This window comes from Anolis carolinensis, chromosome 3, assembly GCF_035594765.1.
Source record: "Anolis carolinensis isolate JA03-04 chromosome 3, rAnoCar3.1.pri, whole genome shotgun sequence".
Lineage (NCBI taxonomy): Eukaryota > Metazoa > Chordata > Lepidosauria > Squamata > Dactyloidae > Anolis > Anolis carolinensis.
The window spans coordinates 105,685,093-105,709,841 of record NC_085843.1 but is presented as its reverse complement, the minus strand read 5'-3'; positions in this window follow the sequence as shown (position 1 = coordinate 105,709,841).

The window sequence follows — 24,749 nt, the reverse complement described above, 5'->3', positions numbered from 1 at the left end:
AATATGCTGTTATCCACTGGAAAACTGGATGGAGAACCTGCTTTATGATGGATGTATTATCACTAAATTTTGAAAAATTGCCATAAACTTACAGCAGTAATTAAAATCCTCTCTCAGGGAGGGGTCTTAGTGTGTTAGGAAGCTGAGAGGATGTAATTAGAAGAAAACTTCTTGTCCAAAGCTCTTTCTACCCTTTACCCAGAGACACAATACTAAAAGCCAAATCCTCAGCGTAGAAGTTCTGGGATAGACTGTTGTTTTTCAAATAAAGCAACTTGCAGATTTCTAGCCAACTAAAGTTATTATCGTCCTAGGAATAACTGACAAAACCAGATTTCAAGAAAGGCAAAATAATAATGACAGATTGATTATATTATATATCAGTATAGAAATAATTTTGTTTTCTTGAAGTTTCAGTGTGTGTGTGGGGGGGGGGTATTAAACTCTTACAGGGGTGCATGATTTTGTTCATGCAGTGAGCATAATTTTTTTAAGTGGTTTTCTCTCCAAAAAAGATCAGCAAATCCAACAGGAGCAGAAAGTGCAAACTTTCCCGCAAATTAGGCTTATACACTCATCCATACAGGTTTTCATTCAGGGTGATATGGTTTTCATTCTCCATATCACCCAGAATGCACCTACTATCATGCAAATATGGAAGCCAATAAAGGGTTGGGCCAGACTTCAGTATTTGGATGAGAGAGCACCTGGGAATACTAGACATCTCAAGGTAAGGAAAGGCTCCTACTTGCAACCTTGGAGAGTTCTTGCCAAACAGAGTTGACAGTACTGCACTAGATGGACTAAGGATCTTAAATCAGGAGAAATGAAACGTGAGCTAGGAACGAAAAGAATACTTGAAAAGCATCCATCATCATAGGGAAAAAACATTTTAAAGCATAGTAGATTTTGCCAATGGCGGGGGGGGGGGGGATGTCAGAAAGAAATTATATAAAGCTCAGCCGCATCAGTAGCCTGACCCTGAACATCACTGAGCAGTTAGTGAACAGAAAGCAGATAGAACTGGCAGCTACATCATTGATTTGTTAAATAGCCTATTTGTGCATTTGGTCGTGCAGTCGTTTACGAGTGCCTCATAAGGCAGCTGGACCCTCTTTACTATAACAAGAGGGAAAATATTTTTTTTCAGAAGGGAACTAAACATTCAAGACAGCATAATAAAATATAGATATTTAGGAGTGATTGCAGTGGTTATTTTTAAGTGAAAAATGCTTTTGGGCTTTAATAAAGAATTTATTTTATAGACTGGATGATTAATTTGATTGGCAGTGTAAACTCTTTTGTAACCATATCTATGGAATGGATAGAATTGTTTGTTCAATTGTAGCTGGCATCACGTCTCATTAATTTTCATTAAACGTACCAATCTACCTCTGTTGTTCTCAGTCTACTCAGGAGTTTACCTACATGAAATGCATGGATGAAAAGAATTGCACTCTTGTGTACCCCTGTTTAATTTTAGTAGGATGCACACAGTATTTCCAAGCAAAAGAAAACAAAAATATTTACAACTGAAGCTAAGAAAATGCTCTTAAAATATTAATTAGCATGTGTATATTTTCCTAGATACTTTCATGACCTATTTGACCATATATTGTTTGCATATATCCTTCAGACAATGATGGATCTGATATTATATACTCATGTAATGTCTCCAGCACGTCCATGCAGATGGCTAAAGGAAAGAGAGAAAATGCTGGGATTGGGCAAGTATGTACTTTTCAATTACACTATGTTTTAGATTTTATATACATATTTTAATACCTCCATTGGGTGTTACCTCCATTTTGCTTTCACTCTCTTAATGTTAAAACAGAGATATACATTAATTAAAGAAATCTTCCTCTGAATAGTGCCATTGGATAGGAAGGAAATAGAGATGCTTATGACCTCATCACACATGAAAACAATAATAATCCTAAGACAATTCTACCCCAGGTCACTCACGAGCCCCACTCCAGTGGATCTTTATTGGTGAACTGGATTGGCAGTTTGTTATGATGCTGTGCCAGCAACACAGTATCCTCCCTGTGTACCATTAGGAACAACTGGGCTACCATAGGATTAAGCCACATGGTGAGACTTCCTCACATGTGATGGGGAAGTGTCAGTTGCCAGCCAGGGCACTGGGATTGCCCTGCTGCCACCCTGATTCACCATGGAGGCTGGTGAATCACAATGCTTGGCCTCATCTATGTGATGAGATCCTAAGGCTTTCATGCTTTGTAGTGGGGCCAACCCAATAGCAGACTAATTAACTGGAGCCTATTTGCTTTCACTCTCTTGGTTTTTAACAAGCCCTATGAGAAACGGCTGAGAAAGCTGGGTATATTTAGCTCAGAGATAAGAAAGCTGAAAGGAGACATAATAGCCATGTTTAAATATTTGAAAGGATACCACATTTGGGAGGGGTCAAATATGTTTTCTGCCACTCTAAAGACTGGGCCATGGAGCAAAGTATTAAAATTTCCAGAAAAAAAGATTCCACTTAAACATTAAGAACTTTATGATGGCAAGAGCTGTTTGGTAGTGGAACTCACTTCCTTAGGGTGTGGTAGATTCTCCTTCTCTGAAGGTTTTTAAGCAGTGGTTGGATTTCCTTTTGTTTGGGGTCCTTTCATTGTTTATTTATGCATGGAAGGAGGTTGAACTGAATGGCCTCTGTGGTCTCTTCCAACTCTATGATTCTATCTGAAGTTGTTTTCATCTAATTGATAAAGACATTTTGGTTCTTTTTTCTTGCAACAATGAACTGAACAAAATTCTTTGGATTGTCCACATTCAGTAGATTCAGCATGGAGAGGACTGTGGAGTCACCATGTGGGTGTTAAAGATTTAAAATCTCTGCTTCCTTCCCCCGCCCCAAAGAGGTGGTGAATTGAATATAAACCATGTAACTAAGAGCTAAGAACCAAAATAACTCCTCTACTTGGTGAATTTTCCCTTTTACTGCATTTTAATGTCTTTAGTCACAACATCTTTCTGCCAAGTTCATGAAGAAATTTGAAAAAAAATGGAGGTTCTAGTGAAAACAAATAATCAAAGGCATGCACACATGCTTCCTGGATCCCTCCAATTTTTAGTTGCATACTAAATATAAGCATCACCTGTAGAGCTACATGTTTCCTATTATTCTACTCTGTGGAACAAGATGGACATGGTGTGAAGACATGATAGACACTCATAGCAGATGCATTTAAAAGTGTGACACAAGTATTCCAAATGAGACTTGCATAAATATATAATGTCCACCTTCCAACCTGTATTCATTATAGACCCAAGATCTGATTCCATGATCCATTTCAAATGTCTAAAATTGATCTTTACAATCTGTGCTTGCACTTTAATCTAGTTTTAGATTAACCCCCATCCCTTATTGGTTGAGAAAACGGTAGGGTGGGGTATTTTTAATAAACATAATAATAATTGTTAAAGTTTCATTACAGAATTCTAAGCAATCTTATTTCAACACTGTAATAGAAGCAGACCTGAACCAGACAGCAAAACGAACCATTCATTGACTTGTGCACTTTTAGTACTTATGAATTCTTTCAGTAACCAGTTCAGAAGACACATGTCTATACCTGTTATAGATTCCATTTATATGCATCAGTTCTTTGCCAAAATAAGTCAATACTGAGTTCTTTTTCACCTTGCAACATGCAAATTAGAGTCAATTTAGTCCTTTCTAGATTAAGGCTCAACATGCCTCAGGCAACAGTAAATATTTTAAAAGAGTTAAACAACATGCATATAGACAGCAAGAAAATGAAAACAGGCTTGCATGTCTAACATTCTGTTTACACTTAAGAAAAGTTAAGATGTAAGATAAATTTTCATGGAATCTGGTGAATCAATCAGTTAGCTAAATATGAAGAAACAAAAGAAAGGAAGAAAAAATATGTTATGTTACATCCAAATGCTATAAAAGAAAAGACAAAGAATTTTGTTTGAATAATAGGAAAGACGGGGTATCACTCTACAAAACAATAACATGAACCTAGATCAAACTCTGAGTATCCTTTTCTAGTATTATTTAGTTAGTTAGTTAGTTATTTCATTTTTGCCCCGCCTTTCTCAACCCATTAGGGGACTCAAAGCAGCTTTTACAGATCTGGCAAACATTTAATACCACACAGGTAAACAATAAAACACATCTCATCAAAATATAAACAACCTAAATATATAAGAGATCAATAATAATAATAAAATAATAAAACTTTATTTATACCCCACCACCATCTCCCCAACGGGGACTCGGGGCGGCTAACATGGGGCCATGCCCAGAGCAATACAATATAATAAAATATAAAACAGCATACCATAACACAATTAAAAGCAATACAATAAATGATAATATACATTACATCAAAAAACCAAAGAAACAGTAAAACAAGGGCAGGCCGCATGAACACCAAGATAAAAACTCGGAGTGAGAGGGACAGAGGAAGAGGGACAGAGGAGTACTCCACTGTGGACAGGGACACATGAAAGTGGGCCAGTCTAGAGGATAGATGTTGGGGGGGAGTAACACGGAAATATATAACAGAAATTACTCATCGAAAGCACAGCGGAAAAGCCATGTTTTCAAGTCTTTCCTAAAAGCCAACAGAGTGGGAGCTTGCCTGATTTCAGTGGGTAGTGAATTCCATAGTCGGGGGGCTACAGCAGAAAAGCCCCTCTCCCTTGTACTCACAAGGCGGGCCTGGGATATAGACAGTGGTGATAAAAGGGCCTCCCCGGATGATCGTAAAGATCGGGCAGGTTTATGGTAGGAGATACGGTCACGGAGGTAGGTGGGTTCCAAACCGTTTAGGGCTTTATAGATGATGGTCTGCACCTTGAATTGGGACCGGAAGATGAACGGCAGCCAGTGGAGCTCCTTAAACAAGGGAGTGGATCTCTCCCTGTAACTTGCCCCCGTTATTAATCTGGCAGCCGAGCGTTGGACCAATTGTAACTTCCGGGCCGTCTTCAAGGGAAGCCCCACGTAGAGCGCATTACAGTAGTCCAGTCTAGAGGTAACTAAGGCATGGACCACCGTGGTCAAGTCAGACTTCACGAGGTATGGTCGCAGTTGGTGCACAAGTTTGAGTTGTGCAAAGGCCCTCCCGGCCACCGCTGACACCTGTGCTTCAAGCGTCAACGCTGAATCCAGGATGACCCCCAAACTGATGATATAACCATATAAAATGCCAAGTCATGATCTCATGTCCAAATTGTTTTCCAAAATCCATAGTCCATTATTCAGGCTGTTAAAATCTCATTCCATAGTTTCCTATTCACCAAATGCCTGTGTAAAAGGCCAGGTCTTAAGGTTTTAAAAAAAAACCAGGAGGGATGGGGCCTGCCTGATATCACTGGGGAGAGAGTTCCACAGCCAAGGGGCCACCACTGAGATCACCACTGCTGATCCCCTTCCCACAGATGTCATTCTGTAGATTTCCCAGAAATCTACTGAAATCCCTGTCAGTCATACAGTACATTAGGTAGAATTTATGTGGCAGCTACCAGACCCCCTTTGCAGGCACCCATATAATTTGTCACATTGTAGCAGAGTTGCATTACATTATGGGACATTTACATAGTGATGACTTTTCTGCCACTGATCAGAATATCCAAGGAAGGCATTACTCTTCTGTCATTCTTTAGGAACCAAAACAATACAGGATTGTGATGCTGGACGTCTTAAATTTCAGTTTTTACCTTATTTTCATAACCTATTTCTATGTGTATTCAACATTTAAAAAAAGAAATGTGTGTATTTTCAGCTTCAGGTAGCATGGGCAATGGTCAGGAATAATGGGAGTTCTAATCTGAAATATCTAGAGAGTACCATGTTAGGAATGTCCAACTTAAAAATGTAATTCCTAGGATCTGCTCTAAATTGTCTGCCAAACCATCTTTAGCTGTTGTTGTTTTTGTTTTTTTACTTTTTATTTGGAACTTGGTAATTAAAGATCTCTAAACACAATAACAGTGAAACTACAAAGTACTATCTAGAGACATCTATACTAATGTCGTATAGTAGTAGAGTTGGGCCTGGATACCCTTTCATCTGTTTCTTTTGTGTATTTATACCATTCTGTCCATTTGGATGGCACGGACAGTATAACACCTTCCAGAATGAAAGGGGGGAACGGTAGCCATTTGGTAAGCTAATTTCGGCATGTCAGCTGTAGGCCCTGGCTGGCAGGCCCTACGCCTGAGCACAGCACTCAACTCTTGTAGGCCTGGCTTGCAGGGCCTTACAGCTGAGTGCTCAATGCTCATAGGCCCTGCCAGCCAGGGCCTACATCCAAGCAGGCCCGTTGCCCAGGGCTTGGATGTAGGCCTTGCCTGCCAGGCCCAGGAGCATTGAGCGCTCAGTGCTCAATTGTAGGCCTGGCTTGTAGGCCCTGGCTGGCGGGGCCTAAAGGCCCTGGCAGGCCCTGGTGCTATGCCGACCAAGGTCTGAAAATCTTAATTTTTTCATACTTTGGGTGGAAAAGCTCATTCATATGGGTGCCTGTTTTCAGAAGCAGTGGCTGAAAACAAAAACAGGACCATATGAATGGGACAAACAGAAACAGGTAGTGATAAATACACAAGACTACATAATACTGTACAGTTCCGGTTATCCGAGATAAAGGGGTGGGCCCAATCTCGGATAACCAAACTGCTTGGATAATAAGGAGGCTCTATTATCCTCTGGCAATCCGGTTTAGGGAAGCACCCTGCGATTGCTGCTGCCTAGCAACACTTGCAGGGTGTTTCCCAAGGGGCAAGGGCTTGCCGAGGGACATCCCTCGGTGAGCCCTCGCCCCTTGGGAAGCACCCCGCGAGCATTGCTAGGCAGCAGCGATCGCAGGGCGCTTCTCTGGGCTGAGAGCTCGCCCCTTGGGAAGCACCCCGTGAGCGTTGCTAGGCATTAGCGATCACAGGATGCATCCCTGGACTGAGGGCTCGCCCCTTGGAAGCACCCTGCAAGCGTTGCTAGGCAGCAGCGATCGTGGGGTGCTTCCCTGGCCAGAGGGCTTGCCGAGGGACAAGCCCCATCCCTAGGTGAGCCCTTGCCCCTTGGGAAGCAGCCCGCGAGCGTTGCTAGGCAGCAGCGATCGCGGGGTGCTTTCTCCTCCCTCTCCCTCTCCTTCTCTCGAACTCAAGAGCAGGAGAAGAGAGGGAAGGGCATCCTCAGAAGCTCCTTGAAAAATACGGAGTCTTGGTTAACCAGAACTCATTTAACCAAAACTCTACTGTATATCTATGTTTATAATGTGCTATTATTATATATTATATATGGAAAGTACCCTCATACGTGTAATATATATATTTCTGTATTTCTGCACCTTTTATTCTTTAGAAGATTTAATAACAAACTCAAACATAGTGACATCCAATACTTACCAACATTATTCATTTCTTAACCTCTGAATACAAATGTCTTGATCCATATATTCAACAGAAATTCAACAAAAGCAGCCTCCTATAACTAGTTATATATAGTGAGATTTGCTTTTAAGTAGGTACTAATATATTTGTCCTGAAACTGTTTGAAATCATCCAACAGCAGTAGTCTCTCCCCCCAACCCCCAATTCACTAGCAACTGGTAGGAACAAGGGATAGGATCTTCTCAATTGCTGCTCCTAGACTTTGGAATCCCTTCTCTAGGGAGGTCAAGATGGCTAGGGTCCTCTTCACCCAGGCTTCTTTTTGGCAGCAGTAATGGAGTTTTTCAAATTCAGCAACCAAGACCAATGGCTACCATGACACCCATTACAAGTACTTTTGGGGTGGCTCTGTAGCTGAACTGGAAAAAAATCCCTGCCACCACCAAAAAAAAGCTGGCAGCATACAACCGGAGCCTTCCCAAATGGGTTGAGGCAGCTTATTGATGCATTTTCTTGTCTGATGAGGTAGGGGGAAGCCAGAATGGTACAGGGAGCAGGGTGACAGGTCCCCATGCACCCTGGGTGGGTTTTTGGTACCAGAGGTTGCTCTAAATGTGAAAGGCCCATGCACCCTGCTTTACAAAAACACACTGTTTGCAGATGAAAGGCATAGGAAGCTAGGAATGGAAGTCTAGCTTCCAATGCCTATGCATATGAATACTTGCCTGCTTCTGTTTGGAGAAGTGTGGATCCAGCTTGCACTTCCTTTGGGCGATGCCATGCAGAGGGGCGGGGCTCCAAAATGGAGCATGTGACTCAGGGAGACCCCCCCCCCTACTTGGGAGGGGAGGGAGGAGAAGAGAGAGCAAGAGAAGGCAAAGCAGTGGCTGTGGAAGCATCGCCTTCTCCTCTTTCTCCTTCTTCTCCTTTGTTGCATTCACCTTGTCCTGCAGGTCTGGTGTGGCGAGGTGGTAGGATGTGTGGGTGGTGACACTCATCCAGTGGCATCTGCAGCCACACTGACTTACTGGAGCGTCTTCTTCAGTTTCGGTCTCTGTCTCACCTTCCTGGGGAATATTCAGTTTGCCTTGGCTTTATCTATTAACTGGTGTGTGTATGTGTGTGGTGAGTTGAAATGGGGCTCTCTTTCACCTGAGGCAAGTGGCTGCTATCCCCCTGGGGCTCTGGGGCCAGACCAGGTAGCTATCCACACAATGGAGTAGGAGGCAGGAGGCAAGGCACCTAGAATAGATAAAGAAAGAAAGAAAGAAAGAAAGAAAGAAAGAAAGAAAGAAAGAAAGAAAGAAAGAAAGAAAAAGGAAGGAAGGAAGGAAGGAAGGAAGGAAGGAAGGAAGGAAGGAAGGAAGGAAGGAAGGAAGTAATATTAATAACTCATTCAAGCCACTGTTCATTTTTCAGCCCACTTTTTAAAAGGCTTTGAATAGGATATATAATGTCCTGATCAAATCATGTCTTTTCATCCAGCAGCACACTTTTTAAGGTGATCTTCCTTTAGATCATATCAAACAATAGGAAAATTTGTACTGTATTATTATAATTCAATGGGCTACGTGTAATATCATGCAAACATCCAATTAGCAGCAAGAAAGAATCTACTTCTTCTCCCTTCTCCTCACCATACTACCCCAGTCTGTGTGAAAACTGCCCCCCCCCCAAAAAAAAGTTTTCAAGGTCTCTGAAACAGCTTTAGGGGCTACATGGAGTCCTGAAATGAGGCGGGTGATCACTGTCTTTTGATGTAGGAATAAGCATTTTCACTAGTGGAAGTGCTTCTTAGAGAAATAATGAAGACTCTAGCGGTAAGTAAAACTATACTGTAAATGTTTGCAAGTTACATATCAGCTTTGTAATATTTCTTTACGAAGCAGAAAGCCATAATGTCTGGTTTGAAGTGTCACTTCTCTGCAGTGGAAAGGAAAGCAGTTCACTGACTAGATGTTTTCCAAAAAATAAATATATACGATTGCTTAAAAGGTTCTGTCAAGGATTTACAGAAATGAAATCCATTCAAAAAAAGGAAATACAGCATGACTTCTTTTACTTATAGTTTTATTCTTCACACATCTTGAATTTCCCATGAGAAGCAACAGATTGTGTGATTTGATGAACAATCTAAAGTAAGCAGTCTCAGCAGTGTATTTTGTTCCCTGAAATATAATTATAGAGCAAACCCTTTTAAATGTTATTTCTATCAAAGCCTGACAGTGCATTATAAAAATGACAAGAAACTGCATGATGTTATCAGTTATGTGTTAGAAAATCTTTAATGGATGCTGCCTAGTACAGAATTCAAAATTCTTCAGAACAATAATTCCAGATCCATATGGAAGTTATAGGATGTCAAAAACGTCATTAGTTCTGGCTGTAGTTCTGAACTACATGGGTATGATCCAATTTACTCAAATTGACTTACTCCTACATAGGTATGTATGAAATTGTCATATGAATCATTCTGAAATGTTGGATGTTATATGATATCATGTTGGCTGACTTGGTTCTGTCAGACCATTCAGAAGTAAGAGAGGGATGTATATTTGACCCTCTGTATCCATAGATTCTGTATCCACAGATTCTACCATCATGGCTTGGAAATATATTTAAAAACACCTCCAAACAAACCTTGTTGTTTATATTTTCATGTTATATAGGGGGCACTGTGTATAATGAGACTTGAGCATCCATAGATATTAATATCCACATGGGGTCCTAGAACCAAATCCCAGCAGATACCAAGGACCCATTGTATATACATCATTGTTTCTAATTGAACAACATCAACATATCTAGTTTCCTGCCTCTACATCAGAGTGGGAATTATAAAGTCCTTCAGATAGTAAGTCTCAGAAGCCATATCTAGCATAATCAATAGTGAGGAATGCTGGTAGGTGCAAACTAACATTTGAAGCCTGGCATGGATGCCACATTGCCCCAGATTATGAAAAAAGCACAAAAGATGTTAGATGCAGCTACCCCTCATCTGCACAAAACATTAGAATGTGTCATAGCAAGTGAAGACTAATTCAGACTGCTTATATTTTTGACAATATGATTGCTACTAAAAGATATAAATCTTGTGGGCAGAAATGTTATCTGATGGCAGACAAACTCTCCTGCTGGCAGAAAAAAGAAATTCACCAGCTACTCTGTTAAATATGGTCTGCTCACATAAGACCAAGATAGGAGAGGAAGGATTGATGTGAGAGAGGAACAGGTTTGTGCCAAATTCAAAATTATTCCAACTGAGGAATATAATCATTATAATAATTATTATTACTTAGAGTCTGCGCAATTGGTTTTTGGGCATTATGGACAGTTAAGCTTGTTAAACTAGTAGTTAAACCAGTTTAGTACCTTCCAAATGCCAAACAGTTCTCTACATTCTTAGAAATCTCTAGCCACCTGAACTTCCTAGGTCCCTTCACACTGCCATATAAAATCCAGATTATCTGATTTGAGCTGGATTATATGGCAGTGTAGACTTATATAATCCAGTTCAAAGTAGATAATGTGGATGGTTTGATTTGATAATCTGGGTTAATTGGCAGTGTAGAAAGAGCTTTAGTTTATTTCCTTATGGAACGTATTAGATTTTGCCTAGCATGAAATGTATTCTACCTTAACCCAAGGTATATTTCTGAACTACAGCATTGATACAAATGACCAACTCTCTATAACAACAGCATTCAAATATAACTGCCTTTTTAGTGTGACATGCAGGAAAACAACTAGACACGGAAGCAGGTGACCTATCTTTCCAAATATATTTTAGCTACTCTGAACAAACACAATCTAAAGCAAATAAAAAATACATATAAGCTCGATTCCATTTTTTCCAAAAGAAGAAAATTCACAGAATTGAGATATTCTTGTATGCTGCTGCTCAGTCGTTTAGTCGTCTCCGACTCTTTGTGACCTCATGGACTAGTAAACACCAGAGTTCCCTGTCGGCCGTCACTGCCCCCAGTTCCTTCAAGGTCAACCCAGTCACTTCAAGGATACCGTCCATCCATCTTGCCCTTAGTCGGCCTCTCTTCCTTTTTCCTTCCATTTTCCCCAGCATCGTGATCTTGTATACTTGGTGGATATGTTCCAAAACCCCTATGAGAGTGCAGATAATATTGACATCTATATTTTGACTATATTTGGGTTTGAAATATACCATAGAATTGCACTGGAGAGTCTAAACAAGCCCACAAACTCTTCCAGAAGGGCATCTTTTTTGAGGCATGGGTTAGAGAAACCATGATATAGAATCTGTGAATGAGGAAGTTCTGCTGTATTTCTTTTGATATTTGTGGGTACTGCTTTTCCTTATCATGTTTATGTAATGGTGTAAACTTGTGCAAAAAATACTGTTTTATGTGTATTCTATACAAATCTACTTTGTGAATATTGTATGCAGAAAAATCCCAGTTACAGTATTTTCTTTGCAGAAAGATATATTTCCCTAGCTGAATATATTAAGGCCAACAGAATATCCAGAGGGCTACGGATATTTAAACCCCCAGGAATGTTTTCACAAGATTCTTCCTTCAATCAAAAATGGGTGGCAATCTAAAACAAATGCTCACGTGATCTCATGCTGTTGTTAATCTCACGTTCCAATGTGGAGATAGAAAAGTTAAAGTCTCAGTCCCTTCCTTTACTACAAACACTGAACAGGGATGATCAACACAAGGAGGACTTGGATGCCCTCTCGAGTAAATTAAAACACTTCTCTCAACAAATTAAATCGTTCAAATTAAGAAAATTTGAGAGAGATGAAAATGATTATATTCAAAATAAGGTTTACCGTTGGCTGTACATCAACACCAACACTAATAGGAAACAGGTCCATTTCAGGGATTTTACGTCTTAGGAAGATTCTACTTTTCCTTCTGAGAGCTCATAATGTGGGACTCTTTCGTCCCATAGAGCCAATATTTCTGCACCCAGACGTTCTAATCGTACTAGGTATCAACTGAAGAGGTTATGACTATGGATATAACATCATAATAATAATAATAATAATAATAATAATAATAATAATAATACTTCAAAGACTCTGGCAGAAACCAGTACAGGTGGTCCCGGTGGTGATGGGCACACTGGGTGTCGTGCCAAAAGATCTCAGCCAGCATTTGGAAACAATAGAAATTGACAAAATTACAATCTGCCAGCTGCAAAAAGCCACCCTACTGGGATCTGCACACATCATCCGAAAATATATCACACAGTCCTAGACACTTGGGAAGTGTTTGACTTGTGATTCTGTGATACGAAATCCAGCATATCTATCTTGTTTGCTGTGACATAAAATAATAATAATAATAATAATAATAATAATAATAATAATAATAATTGTACAGTTTTCTGGCATTGTATATTTCTGCCGCTTCTGTGACTGTTCATTTGTATTTTGATTACATAGCCCACTTGTCGATGGATGTCCAGAATCAGCAGCATCCACAGCGGTCCTTTTTATCCTGGGCAATGACCGAGTCAGTATAGACTTCGTTTTGGTTTGATTCTCCATAATGCTAATGGGTTAGGTGCTCTTAGTTCTGATCCTCAGCTGAGGCCTCTCCGGCTTGGTTAGACCTGCCGGTAGTTACACTACCGCCAGCACAGCCCTCAGTCATCATTGGAGCAGTTAAGCCCCCCCACCATGTCAAGGTGGCACCTTGACCCAAAATGCAGACTGTGCAAGGAAGCTGACGAAACCATTGATCATATCCTCAGCTGCTGTAAGAAAATTGCACAGACAGACTACAAACAGAGGCACAACTATGTGGCCCAAATGATTCATTGGAAATTATGCCTCAAGTACCACCTCCCAGCAGTAAAAAAAACTGGTGGGATCACAAACCTGCAAAAGTATTGGAAAATGAACATGCAAAGATACTGTGGGACTTCCGAATCCAGACTGACAAAGTTCTGGAACACAACACACCAGATATCACAGTTGTGGAAAAGAAAAAGGTTTGGATCATTGATGTCGCCATCCCAGGTGACAGTCGCATTGATGAAAAACAACAGGAAAAACTCAGCCGCTATCAGGACCTCAAGATTGAACTTCAAAGACTCTGGCAGAAACCAGTGCAGGTGGTCCCGGTGGTGATGGGCACACTGGGTGCCGTGCCAAAAGATCTCAGCCGGCATTTGGAAACAATAGACATTGACAAAATTACGATCTGCCAACTGCAAAAGGCCACCCTGCTGGGATCTGCGTGCATCATCCGAAAATACATCACACAGTCCTAGACACTTGGGAAGTGTTCGATTTGTGGTTTTGTGAAACGAAATCCAGCATATCTGTCTTGTTTGCTGTGTCATACAACGTCATTGTGTCAATAATAATAATAATAAAAAACTTTATTTATACCCCGCCACCATCTCCCCACGGGGACACGGGGCGGCTCACATGGGGCAAGGCCCGACCAGCACAATTTACAAAAACAACAGCATAAAGACATTGAACAATATACAAAAAAATTAAAACACAGTAAAACAATAAAACAAGAGTTAATACAGCAGTAATAATATCAATCAACCACCAAGTACAATTCAGTCGACTTCATTGGTGGGGGGAACTGCATCTCTTTATACCAGCATTGCCCTATCAGAGGATAGTGTCCAAAATATATTAGATTCCAGAACTAATTTAAATCCCCCTACACATTTTCTTTTGGATCTCTTGGACATTGTGTTGGAAAAAAACTATTTTAAATTTAGTGGTCAATTTTGCCTTCAAATTCAAGGCGTCGCCATGGGCAGTCTAATTGCCCCTTCCATTGCCAATTTATTCATGGATGATTGTAAATGAAATCTGTTTTGAACCCTACACAGAATCCCATTTATAGCCACATGATTAAGTGCTTCAGGTACATTGATGACGTGTTTATCATCAATAATGATCAACAATCTGCACATGATCTATTGATATGGGTGAACACTATCCACCCGGACATAAAATTCACTGAACACATGGACCCAAATAGCATTCTATACTTAGATGTCTTGGTTACTAAACTTAATAATAGACTTGTGGTCAACAATTAAACCTACAGATCAAAATTCAACTCTTCATTATTTCATTATTTCTGTTTCCATTCACTATCTTTAAAAAAATAATTTACCTTATTCTCAAATATTGAGGATCAGACATAATTGCACACTCCAACAAGACTTTGAACACAACCTAATATTGATTAAAAATCTATTTTCATCCAAGGGACATATGGTTGATAATGTCATAATTAGGGCATCTAAAGTTCCATGTACCACCCTGTTGGTAAACAAATCTGTGTCCACGGACAACAGATTGGTCTGGCCTTTGACATTAACTAATTTTTCCAGACAGGTCATTAAAACAATGAAAAAATATTGGCAACTCATCAGTGATATACCGGGATGTAAAAAAAACCCCATGGTGACACATAAAAGAACACAGAACTTAAGAGACATATTGGTACACTTAGATATTGATTATGATTCTCAAATCATCAGAATAAGACCTAATTTAGTAGGAAATTTTCTACAGTGAATGTCTCCACTGTGCCATATATCTGCAATTTACTCAAACTAAGGTTTTTCAGAATCTTCATACTAAAATTGTTCATCAACTGCAACATTTTGCTACATGCACCACCAAAGGCGTCATTTATGTCATCACTTGTCCCTATTCCTTGATGTATGTCAGCCAGACCAGTAGGCAAATTAAACGCCGCGTAATAGAACACAAGAGCAAAATCAGGAATCAGGCCACTGATTCAAGCCTGTATAAACATTTCAATTTCAAGAACCATAGTCCTGAATCATTTAGGGTCCTAGTCTTAGAGGTAGTTACTTCACCTTCAAACATAGATTTATGCACTAAATTACAATGAGAAGCCTTCTGGATTTTTACCCTCAAAACAGTTCATCATAAGTGTCTCAATGATTTTATTTCATTTCAATGTTTTTTGTGAGCCGGTGTATGCCTTTGTTAAGTTCAAATAGGTTCTCTTTTTATGAGAAACTTGTTACAGATGGCTGAGACATAGCCACACCTATATCCATACTGGGCCCCTTTAAAATTCTCTATATATACAGTAGGTTCTACCCACTTCTCCTGTGCTTGCCTAAGGAATCAAACTAGTAGCAGAGCACCCTTGTAGGAGAGTTTATGTGAGTATGCATGCTCCTCTCTTTAATGTTTTTGCTATACTTGGTTATTCATCCATTCATCCAATGCAGTTCTAATGTGGGCCGACAATAATAGAATGAGCCTCCTCCATGACAGTAAATTACCACCATCTTTCAATAGCGGCTGATGGAAGCGTGGTTATAACCCTGATCTGATTTTTGTAGAGGAAAGCATAATCCACCAATGCATCAAAAGGGTATTAAACCCAATACTTAACACACAACACAGACCAATATGCTGCATAGCATATGCAGCTGTAAGACCAAAAAGTGTCCCATTCTGCAGAAGATATATCTATATCTATATATATATAATAAAAGTGAATGTTTGTATGCGAGTATGTATCAGCGTTTTGATTGGCCTGGCGGAATATGTGCTCGCGTTTTGATTGGCCTGGCGGAATATGGGTCAGCTTTCTGATTGGCCGGCCGGAATATGGCCCAGCTTTCTGATTGGCCTCCACTTTCACAGGCCACTGGGACTGCTGAGACAAAAACTACTACCAACTGGCTTCGTTCGGCCTACTTATCTCCTCAGAATGAAGCTAGCTTTGGGACAGTTAACAGCCTTTGGCCTACACTTTGGTAATCCAAAACACCACTGGGACCACCAGGAAGGCCGGAGCTGGACCAAACCTGACACACATAACCCCTACAACCCATGAACCCACTGACAATGGATCTGGATCACATAGACCCAACATGCCCAACTGTCATACTGATAATGAAAATAAAAAAACTTTGGTTCTAAGAATTACAGTTCACTCACACATTCTCAGCATTCTGCATCCAACTAATGATGGAAAATAATTATGTTTTAATGCTTCCTTTTAAATGCTTCCTTTATGGAAACTTTTATTCCCCCCCCCCCACACACACACACCTTACCCACCCACCACTGGGCCCCTTTCGCCCCTCTGCTGACATGTTTAAGGCCTTCCAGGCTGGCTTTCTCCTCCTAGGCCCCAAAGAGGATGCCATCTTGCCTCCTCAAGACTTCCAGGCTGGCTTTCTACTCCTAGGCCCCAAAGAGGACGCCATCTTGCCTCCTGAAGACTTGCAGGCTGTCTTTCTCCTCCTAGGCCCCAAAGAGGACGCCATCTTGCCTCCTCAAGACTTGCAGGCTGGATTTCTACTCCTAGGCCCCAAAGAGGATGCCATCTTGCCTCCTCAAGACTTGCAGGCTGTCTTTCTCCTCCTAGGCCCCAAAGAGGATGTCATCTTGCCTCCTCAAGACTTGCAGGCTGGCTTTCTACTCCTAGGCCCCAAAGAGGACTCCATCTTGCCTCCTTAAGATTGCTCCAAAGAAGGCAGCTTCTTCTACTTTAATGTCTTATACTATTGCTTGACATTATTTTTATGTTTTATTTATATGGTGGATGTTAGCACATGGCTTAATGACCTTGCAAGCCACTTTGGGTCCATTGCAGAAAGGCGGGGGAGAAATATCAGACATAAATAAATAAATAAATGTCTCAATCATATGTATGGTTGGAATGACCTTCTGTCGGGAGGGCTTGGATGGTGTCTTCCTTTGTGGCAGACGGGGCTGGACTGGATGACCTTCAAAGACCCCTTTCAAATCTCCCAATTGTATTTATGACTTGATGGCCATCTGTCAGGAGGGCTTGGATGGTGTCTTCCTCTATGGCAGAAGGGGGTTCGACTAGATGGCCTTTGGGTACCCCTTCTAACTCTAGGATTGTATGGAAGCCTTTAAACCAGGCACGGGTCAACTTGGGCCCTCCAGGTGTTTTGGACTCCAACTCCCACAATTCCAGACAGCCTACCCCATGATGCGCTTTATGACCTGGTGCCGTTTGCGGGATGATCGACCATGGGTGATGGGATATGTAGTACTATCAATCACTACGATTCCCACAGGCCACTGCGATGTCCACCAGTGATGGAACTGGAGCAAACTTCACACACAGAACCCCCATGAACCCCTTTAAGTCCTGGGGCAGTTTGGGGGAGGATAGACCAAGGATGATGGGACATGCACTAACTTCACTCACTTCTTGAGACCACAGCAACTGCTACAAATGAGAGAACTGAACCAAATCTGGTATATATATCCCAAATGACACACTTTATATGCTGCCGCAGTTTGGGGGAGGATGGACCAAGGACGATGGGATTTGTAGTACTTTCATCCAATTCACCTCCCACAGGCCACTGTGATTCCCATGAATGACGAAACTGTACCAAACTTGATACACAGGTGCAATGTGGCCCCCTTTATGTCCTGATCTGGTTTGGGGCAGGATGGACCATGGATGATTGGATTTGCAGTACCCTCACCCGATTCACCTCCCACGGACCACTGTGATACCCATGAAAGCCGAAACTGTACCATACTTGACACACAGGTGCAATCTGACACAATTTATGTCCTGGTGTGGTTTCCAGGAGAATGCACCAAGGATGATGGGTTTTCCAGTACCTTCATCCAATTCACCTACCACAGACCACTGTGATGCCCATGAATGATGAAACTGTACCAAACTTGACATATAGGTGCAATATGGCCCATTTTACGTCCTCCTATCATTTGAGGGAACAACGGACCATGGATGATGGGATTTACAGTACCTTCACTCACTTCCCCAGACCACTGCGACCCCCACCAGTGTCTGATCAAGACCGAACTTGACACATCGACTCCCCATGACCTACTTTACATCCTGGAGCTGTTTGCAGGGGGATGGACCACGGACTTGCATATGGGAGTTGTAGTTCACCCACACCAACTAAAGCCAACTGACACTGGATCGAGACTAAACTTGGAACAAAGGCAAACAATTCCATTCTGAAATAACCCGGGCACCGCTGGGTCCCCAAGCTAGTCTTCAATAAAGCTAACTGGACAAAGTTTACAGAGACCTTGGAAGCTGCTATTTCTGATATAGAACCTTCTATAGAAAATTATGACCTGTTTGTAGAAGCTGTGAAAAGATCCTCAAGGTTCTCAATCCCTAGAGGCTGTTCCACAAGCCCCCTACCAGGCCCAAACGAAGAATCGCTAAATCAGCTACAGGAATATCTCAGACTATTTCAAGAGAATCCATACAGTGATAGGACTATAGCAGAAGGCCAAAAACTATTTACAGCCTTAGCTAATGCTAAGAAAGACCATTGGATAGAGCTGCTTGAGAACCATGACATGTCCAAGAGTAGCCGAAAAGCCTGGCAATTGCTGAGACACCTGGATAGTGACCTTCTGGTCAACCATGGACATGCAAATGTGACACCAGATCAGATAGCTCACCAGCTAATTCAGAATGGGAAAACCAACTGCAGAAGAATAAAGATGAAAATCAACAGGGTGCCAGAACTTGAAACCCACCAGTTGTCTTCGCCTCTAAACCTGAAAGAACTCAGAGAAGCCATCAAGCGATGTAAGACTGGTAAAGCACCTGGCCTAGATGACCTGATGATGGAGCAAATCAAACACTTGGGCCCCAAAGCTGAAAACTGGCTTTTGAAATTCTACAATCAATACTTGGCACACAAACAGATTCCCAGAGCATGGAGGAAAACTAAGATCATTGCCATTTTAAAACCTGGTAAAGATGCCTCCAATGCCAGGAACTACCGACCAATCTCCCTCTTATGTCATCTATATAAAGTCTATGAGAGGGTGCTATTAAATCGACTAGGACCTGTTATCGAACCCAAACTTATTGCACACAAAGCAGGTTTCAGACCAGGGAAAAACTGTACAGGTCAAATTCTTCATCTGACTGAGCATATCGAGAAAGGCTATGAGGAAGGCTGCATTATGGGAACAGTTTTTGTGGACCTTATGGCAGCCTATGACACCGTGCAACATAGAAAAATGCTGCATAAAGTCTACCATATCACCTGGGCCTTTGACTTTACAAAAACTGTCCAGACCCTCCTAGAAAACCGCAGCTTCTATGTGGAGTTTCAAGCTGGAAAAGCAGATGGAGGAGGCAAAAGAATGGTTTACCCCAAGGCAGTGTTCTTGCACCGACCTTGTTTAACATCTTCGTGAACGATCAGCCACAACCACCACTCACAAAGAGCTTTATATATGCTGATGACCTTGGCCTAACAACACAAGTGAAAGATTTTGAAACAGTTGAAAACCAACTCACTAATGCCTTGAAAGATCTCTCCAGCTACTACAAAGAGAACCACCTGAAGCCTAACCCTGCCAAGACACAAGTGTGTGCTTTCCACCTACGTAACCGTGAAACCAACAGGAAACTGAAAGTTACTTGGGAAGGCCAAGAGCTCGAACACTGTTTCCATCCTAAATATCTTGGTGTCACCTTAGATCAAACACTAACATATAGGAAACACTGCATGAACACCAAGCACAAAGTAGCTGCACGCAACAACATCCTGCGGAAACTGACTGGCAGTGCATGGGGTGCAGACCCACAAGTAATAGGAACATCAGCCCTGGCCTTGTCTTTCTCAACAGCTGAGTACGCCTGTCCTGTCTGGCACAAGTCTGCACATGCGAAGCAGGTGGACATAGCACTAAATGGAACATGCAGAATAATCATAGGATGCCTTAAAACTTACACCTGCTGATAAACTCTACAAGTTAGCTGGCATTGCCCCTCCTGATGTGCGACGGGAAGTTGCTGCTGTGAGAGAAATAAGGTCGAACATTGTGAAAGCCACCCATTGCATGACTATCAGCCTCCTCCCACCAGACTCAAATCAAGGAAGGGCTTCATGAGAACCACCACTCCTCTTGATGTTCCTCCAGCAGCAGCAAGAGTGTCTCTCTGGGCAGCTAAACCTGCCAATTCTAACTGGATGGCCCCCCATGAGGGTCTTCCTCCAGGGGCAAACCAAGAATGGGCAACTTGGAACTCCCTGAACAGATTCAGAAGTGGAGTGGGCAGATCTAAAGACAACTTGGTGAGGTGGCACTACCTGGAGGAATCCTCCACCTTGTGTGATTGTGGAGCAGAACCAACAACTCCGCATATGTATGCTTGCCCACAATGTCCTGCCTCATGTACGGAGGAGGAGTTGTTTAAAGCTACGGACAATACGGTTGCAGTTGCCCGCTTTTGGTCTAAAACTATTTAGGTGCTTGTGATTTCCTTTTTTTCTTCTTCATCATTTTAAAATTTATTTTGTTATGCAATGTTTATCCTGTACAAGTGTTTCTATCCACTCATATGTATTCCCTGTAGGTCCACTTTGTCGATGATACTTATACATTGAATTTATTTACTTGAAGAACTTGCTACAGTGAAAAATTGGCTATTCTAGGTTTTCTGCACCTTTACAAACTACCACCTGAGGAAGACTACACAGTCGAAACTGGTCGTGGATGGTTATAAACTTTGGATATGTTTAACATTTGGACTCAAAAAGGATTTACAAACTTGGACATATAGGTTTGAATGTACAGTTTTCTATGTGGAGCATGAACTTTGTATGTCATTGGTTCTCACAAACCTTGAGTATAAGAGCTATGCTTTCTATAAACTTGTGTATTTGTAACACATTGATTATATTGTTTTGGATTCTGCTTTAGGAATTCTCGCCTTTCCTATATAAGAATGATTTTGGTTTAGAGACCTGTATTTGGAATCATTTAGTATAATTTGAACCTCTACATCCTTGTCTGCACATTAAATGTTCCATGACTATAGCATATATATGAAAAACTGTCTTATAGTTTATATTATTGGATTATATTTCTGTTTGTAGTGACCTCTTGCCTTTGTACTTTGGAGAATCCCTTCTCTGTATTATCTAGGATTGTAGTGCCAGTGGAATTTCCCATTAGAGAAGCAACGGGTAATAAGAGGCTGAATTTATTTATTTGTTTAAAGCTCACGCAAAATCTCTATTAAGTCAAATCTTGATATTCTGAATGTCAACTCTTAGTATCTGTAAAATGGGGAAAATGGAGACACACACTTTCTAAAAGGGGAGAAAAATCTAATATAAAGAGAAGGAGAAAGCTCTTTCACTCACATTCTGAATGACTTAAACCCACATTTCCTGAAACAGAATATAGAGAGGAAAATAATTAGCTCTTGGGCCACATATCTCTTCAAATTATATGTTGCAGTTTTTCTGGTCAGGTCAGGTTCAAATAATGTGAACATATTAAGAAAAATAGTTTTAAATGAGCATATAAAGGACAATTATGCAGAAAAGAAATAAAATGAATCCAAATGTTCAAGCTATTTTAAAGAGAAAAATTGGATATGTGATATCATAAAAGTTAAATTTTATTAAAAGCAAAAGAAATTGATTAACCTGTCTTAGTTTAAAGCATGATAAAAACAGTAACCATTTTCCTTCCTGGAAACTTGGATGACAGCTTTGTTGGTGCATACTTTGGAAAATGAAGAAATACCTTAAACTTGCTACTTCTGTCACCAGTTTGAAGGTCAAGTAGTGTGAAACAGTGTTTTATGACACTCTGTAGTTTAAAGAAGAAAAAACATCTAGGTTCCAGTATACACTGAATTTATTTATTTTTTTTAAAAAAAAAGGTTTCCCCTGACGTTAAGTCCAGTCATGTCTGACTCTGGGGGTTGGTGCTCATCTCCATTTCTAAGCCGAAGAGCCACCGTTGTCCGTAGACACCTCCAAGGTCATGTGGCTGGCATGACTGCATGGAGCGCCATTACCTTCCTGCTGGAGCGGTACCTATTGATCTACTCACATTTGCATGTTTTCGAACTGCTAGGTTGGCAGGAGCTGGAGCTAACAGCGGGCACTCAAGCCGCTCCCGGGATTTGAACCTGGGACCTTTCGGTCTGCAAGTTCAGCAGCTCAGCGCTTTAACGCACTTTGCCACCGGGGCTCCTTATACACTGAAATAGGCATAACTATATATATGTATGTGTGTAGTAGTAGTAGTAGTAGTAGTAGTAGTAAAAGTGCACATTTAATGGCATACAAATATCAACTCTGAACTGTCTTGAACTGCTCAGATCATTCCCATCATTGAAGATATGTCATTTGCCATAATTTGGGTGATGCTAAAGTTCTCTTTAAACAGAGTGAGTGGGTGGAAGAGGGAAAAGCTGTTTAGCATTATCAAGGAAGACTGCTTCTATAAATATATATCTTTGCCTGAGGCAAGGTAGTTTGATTCTGATTATATTGTTCTTCTATTCTCAGTCACTACTGCATGACCTAAACATAGGTTCTTAGCAAATGATACGAGATAAGTGACAAAGTTTTCCAGAGTTCTGTGTGAAAGGAGCAAGAGAGTATAGATTGAATATTTAAAGAAGACAGCAATTTTCTGTATGCTTTGCAAGAATAAACCCAAGATAAAACATAGAAGCTTAACACTTAACACATTAGAGGCAGAGTATCCTTTTACACTACATAATTATGGAACTATGATTCCATGTCAAATGCCTGGTTATAATATATGAAATCTTGTAATTTGCAGTTTAAGGATGATCATTAAAATTCTCACCAAAGAACTTTAGTGCCACACTTAACTACCTCAGGATTCTATGACAGTTAAAGTGGAATCATATTGTTATAAAACTGTGTAGTGTCAGTGTATTCTGGGACATTAAATATCTCCAGAAATATCTCCAGCTGGCAGTATAGGAACACCTCAAATAGAGTGTGTATACTGTGTGTATCTTTGTATGCGTTCATATTCTCGAAATGATTTTGCCTAGCGATTTTTATTTCTCTGTGCAAGAAAAACACAGTAGAAAGCAGAACCATTTCACTCACATTTAACCATGTCTGATTTATGCAGTAACTGAGCAAGTGCTTAATTCAAATTACTTTCAGAACATATACTGAGAAATCCTGTGTATGTTCAATAAGATGTAGTCCCAATGAAGCATAGTTTAAGGTAACTATGATGTCTAGGGTGTTTCTAGAAGCAAAAATTCTCCCCTAGTGCCACACAGACTGCTATTACCATCCCTCTCCAAAAAATGGAAAAAATATTTTAACTAAACAGAAGTGCATTTCTGATTTTGAATAATGTGCAAGGTTTTTTATTTTAAAAAATAAAAAGAGTCTGGGCTACCAAGGGAAGTGTCTCCCTATTTTTTGGACAGAAAAAGGAATAGCCCACACTTTGAATATAGTTTGAAGCAGTTAAGGAACCATTCCCATACGTTGTCTACTTCTGCTGTAGAAAGACAGCAATTTTTCTAGATCATTCTACAGCACAAAAGAGAGAATGATATGCCCATGCATACTGGTGTTATCCTAAAATAACTGTCCAGCCAGTTTTGCCCCAAAGTCAGTGAAGTACATTTAGTGAAGGTTCAAAGAGAGAACTTACATGCATTCAGTTATATACGGTAGTGCTTAAAAAAAAAACAGCATTCTAAAAAAATTGCAGAAAATATATTTGCTTTTGCAACCCCCCCCCCCACCCAAAAAAAAACCACACACCATGATATGGGAAAGGAAGTGCAGAGAGCCCCTCCCCTCCTCACACCATATTTTAGAACCATTGATGGTGTATATATTTTTGGGGTAAGTGTTGAATTTGTTAAGCTATAAAATGTGCTAGCCTTCTCAACTCAGGTCCTCCGGATGTTTTGATCTATATTTCTTCTCTCTCTTCTCTCTCTAGGAATGGGAGAGCTTTCAAAAATGAATTAAGTAATCACATTCAATTTTATCTCATTCTAATTCTAACTCTCACTTCAGTCGGTATTATTCTTACTGTGGAGGTTTTATCCTGAAATTCCACCTTTTTGCATTTGTTAAATTAATTTCAGTATATCATTCCCTGAACAATAATATCAATTCAGATCTTTCTGAGTCTATTCTTTCCCTGTCCAAGTGACATTTTCCTTCAGTTGCATGCTTTGCATTCCTTTCTAATGTTAGAAATTTCAATATTCTGTCTTAGATTGACTGTTGCTGCTTTTCCTAGGACTCCTAATACTTCTCCATTGACCTAGTCTGCTACTTCATTTTTGTGCTGGAAGGCAAAGAGTGTCCTTCACTTTAATCATATAAAATGACCAACAAATCAACAAAAATAACATTTGATAGCACAATTAAGTATGCATATGTTAATTCTCGGTCACCTCTGATTCAGAACAGGCAGGGATCTCCTGGGATCTCCAGAATATTTCTATTCTGATTTCAATCTAGATACTTGGCCTCAAGAACCACATACCTAAGGATGACAAATGCTTGAATTGAGCATTTTT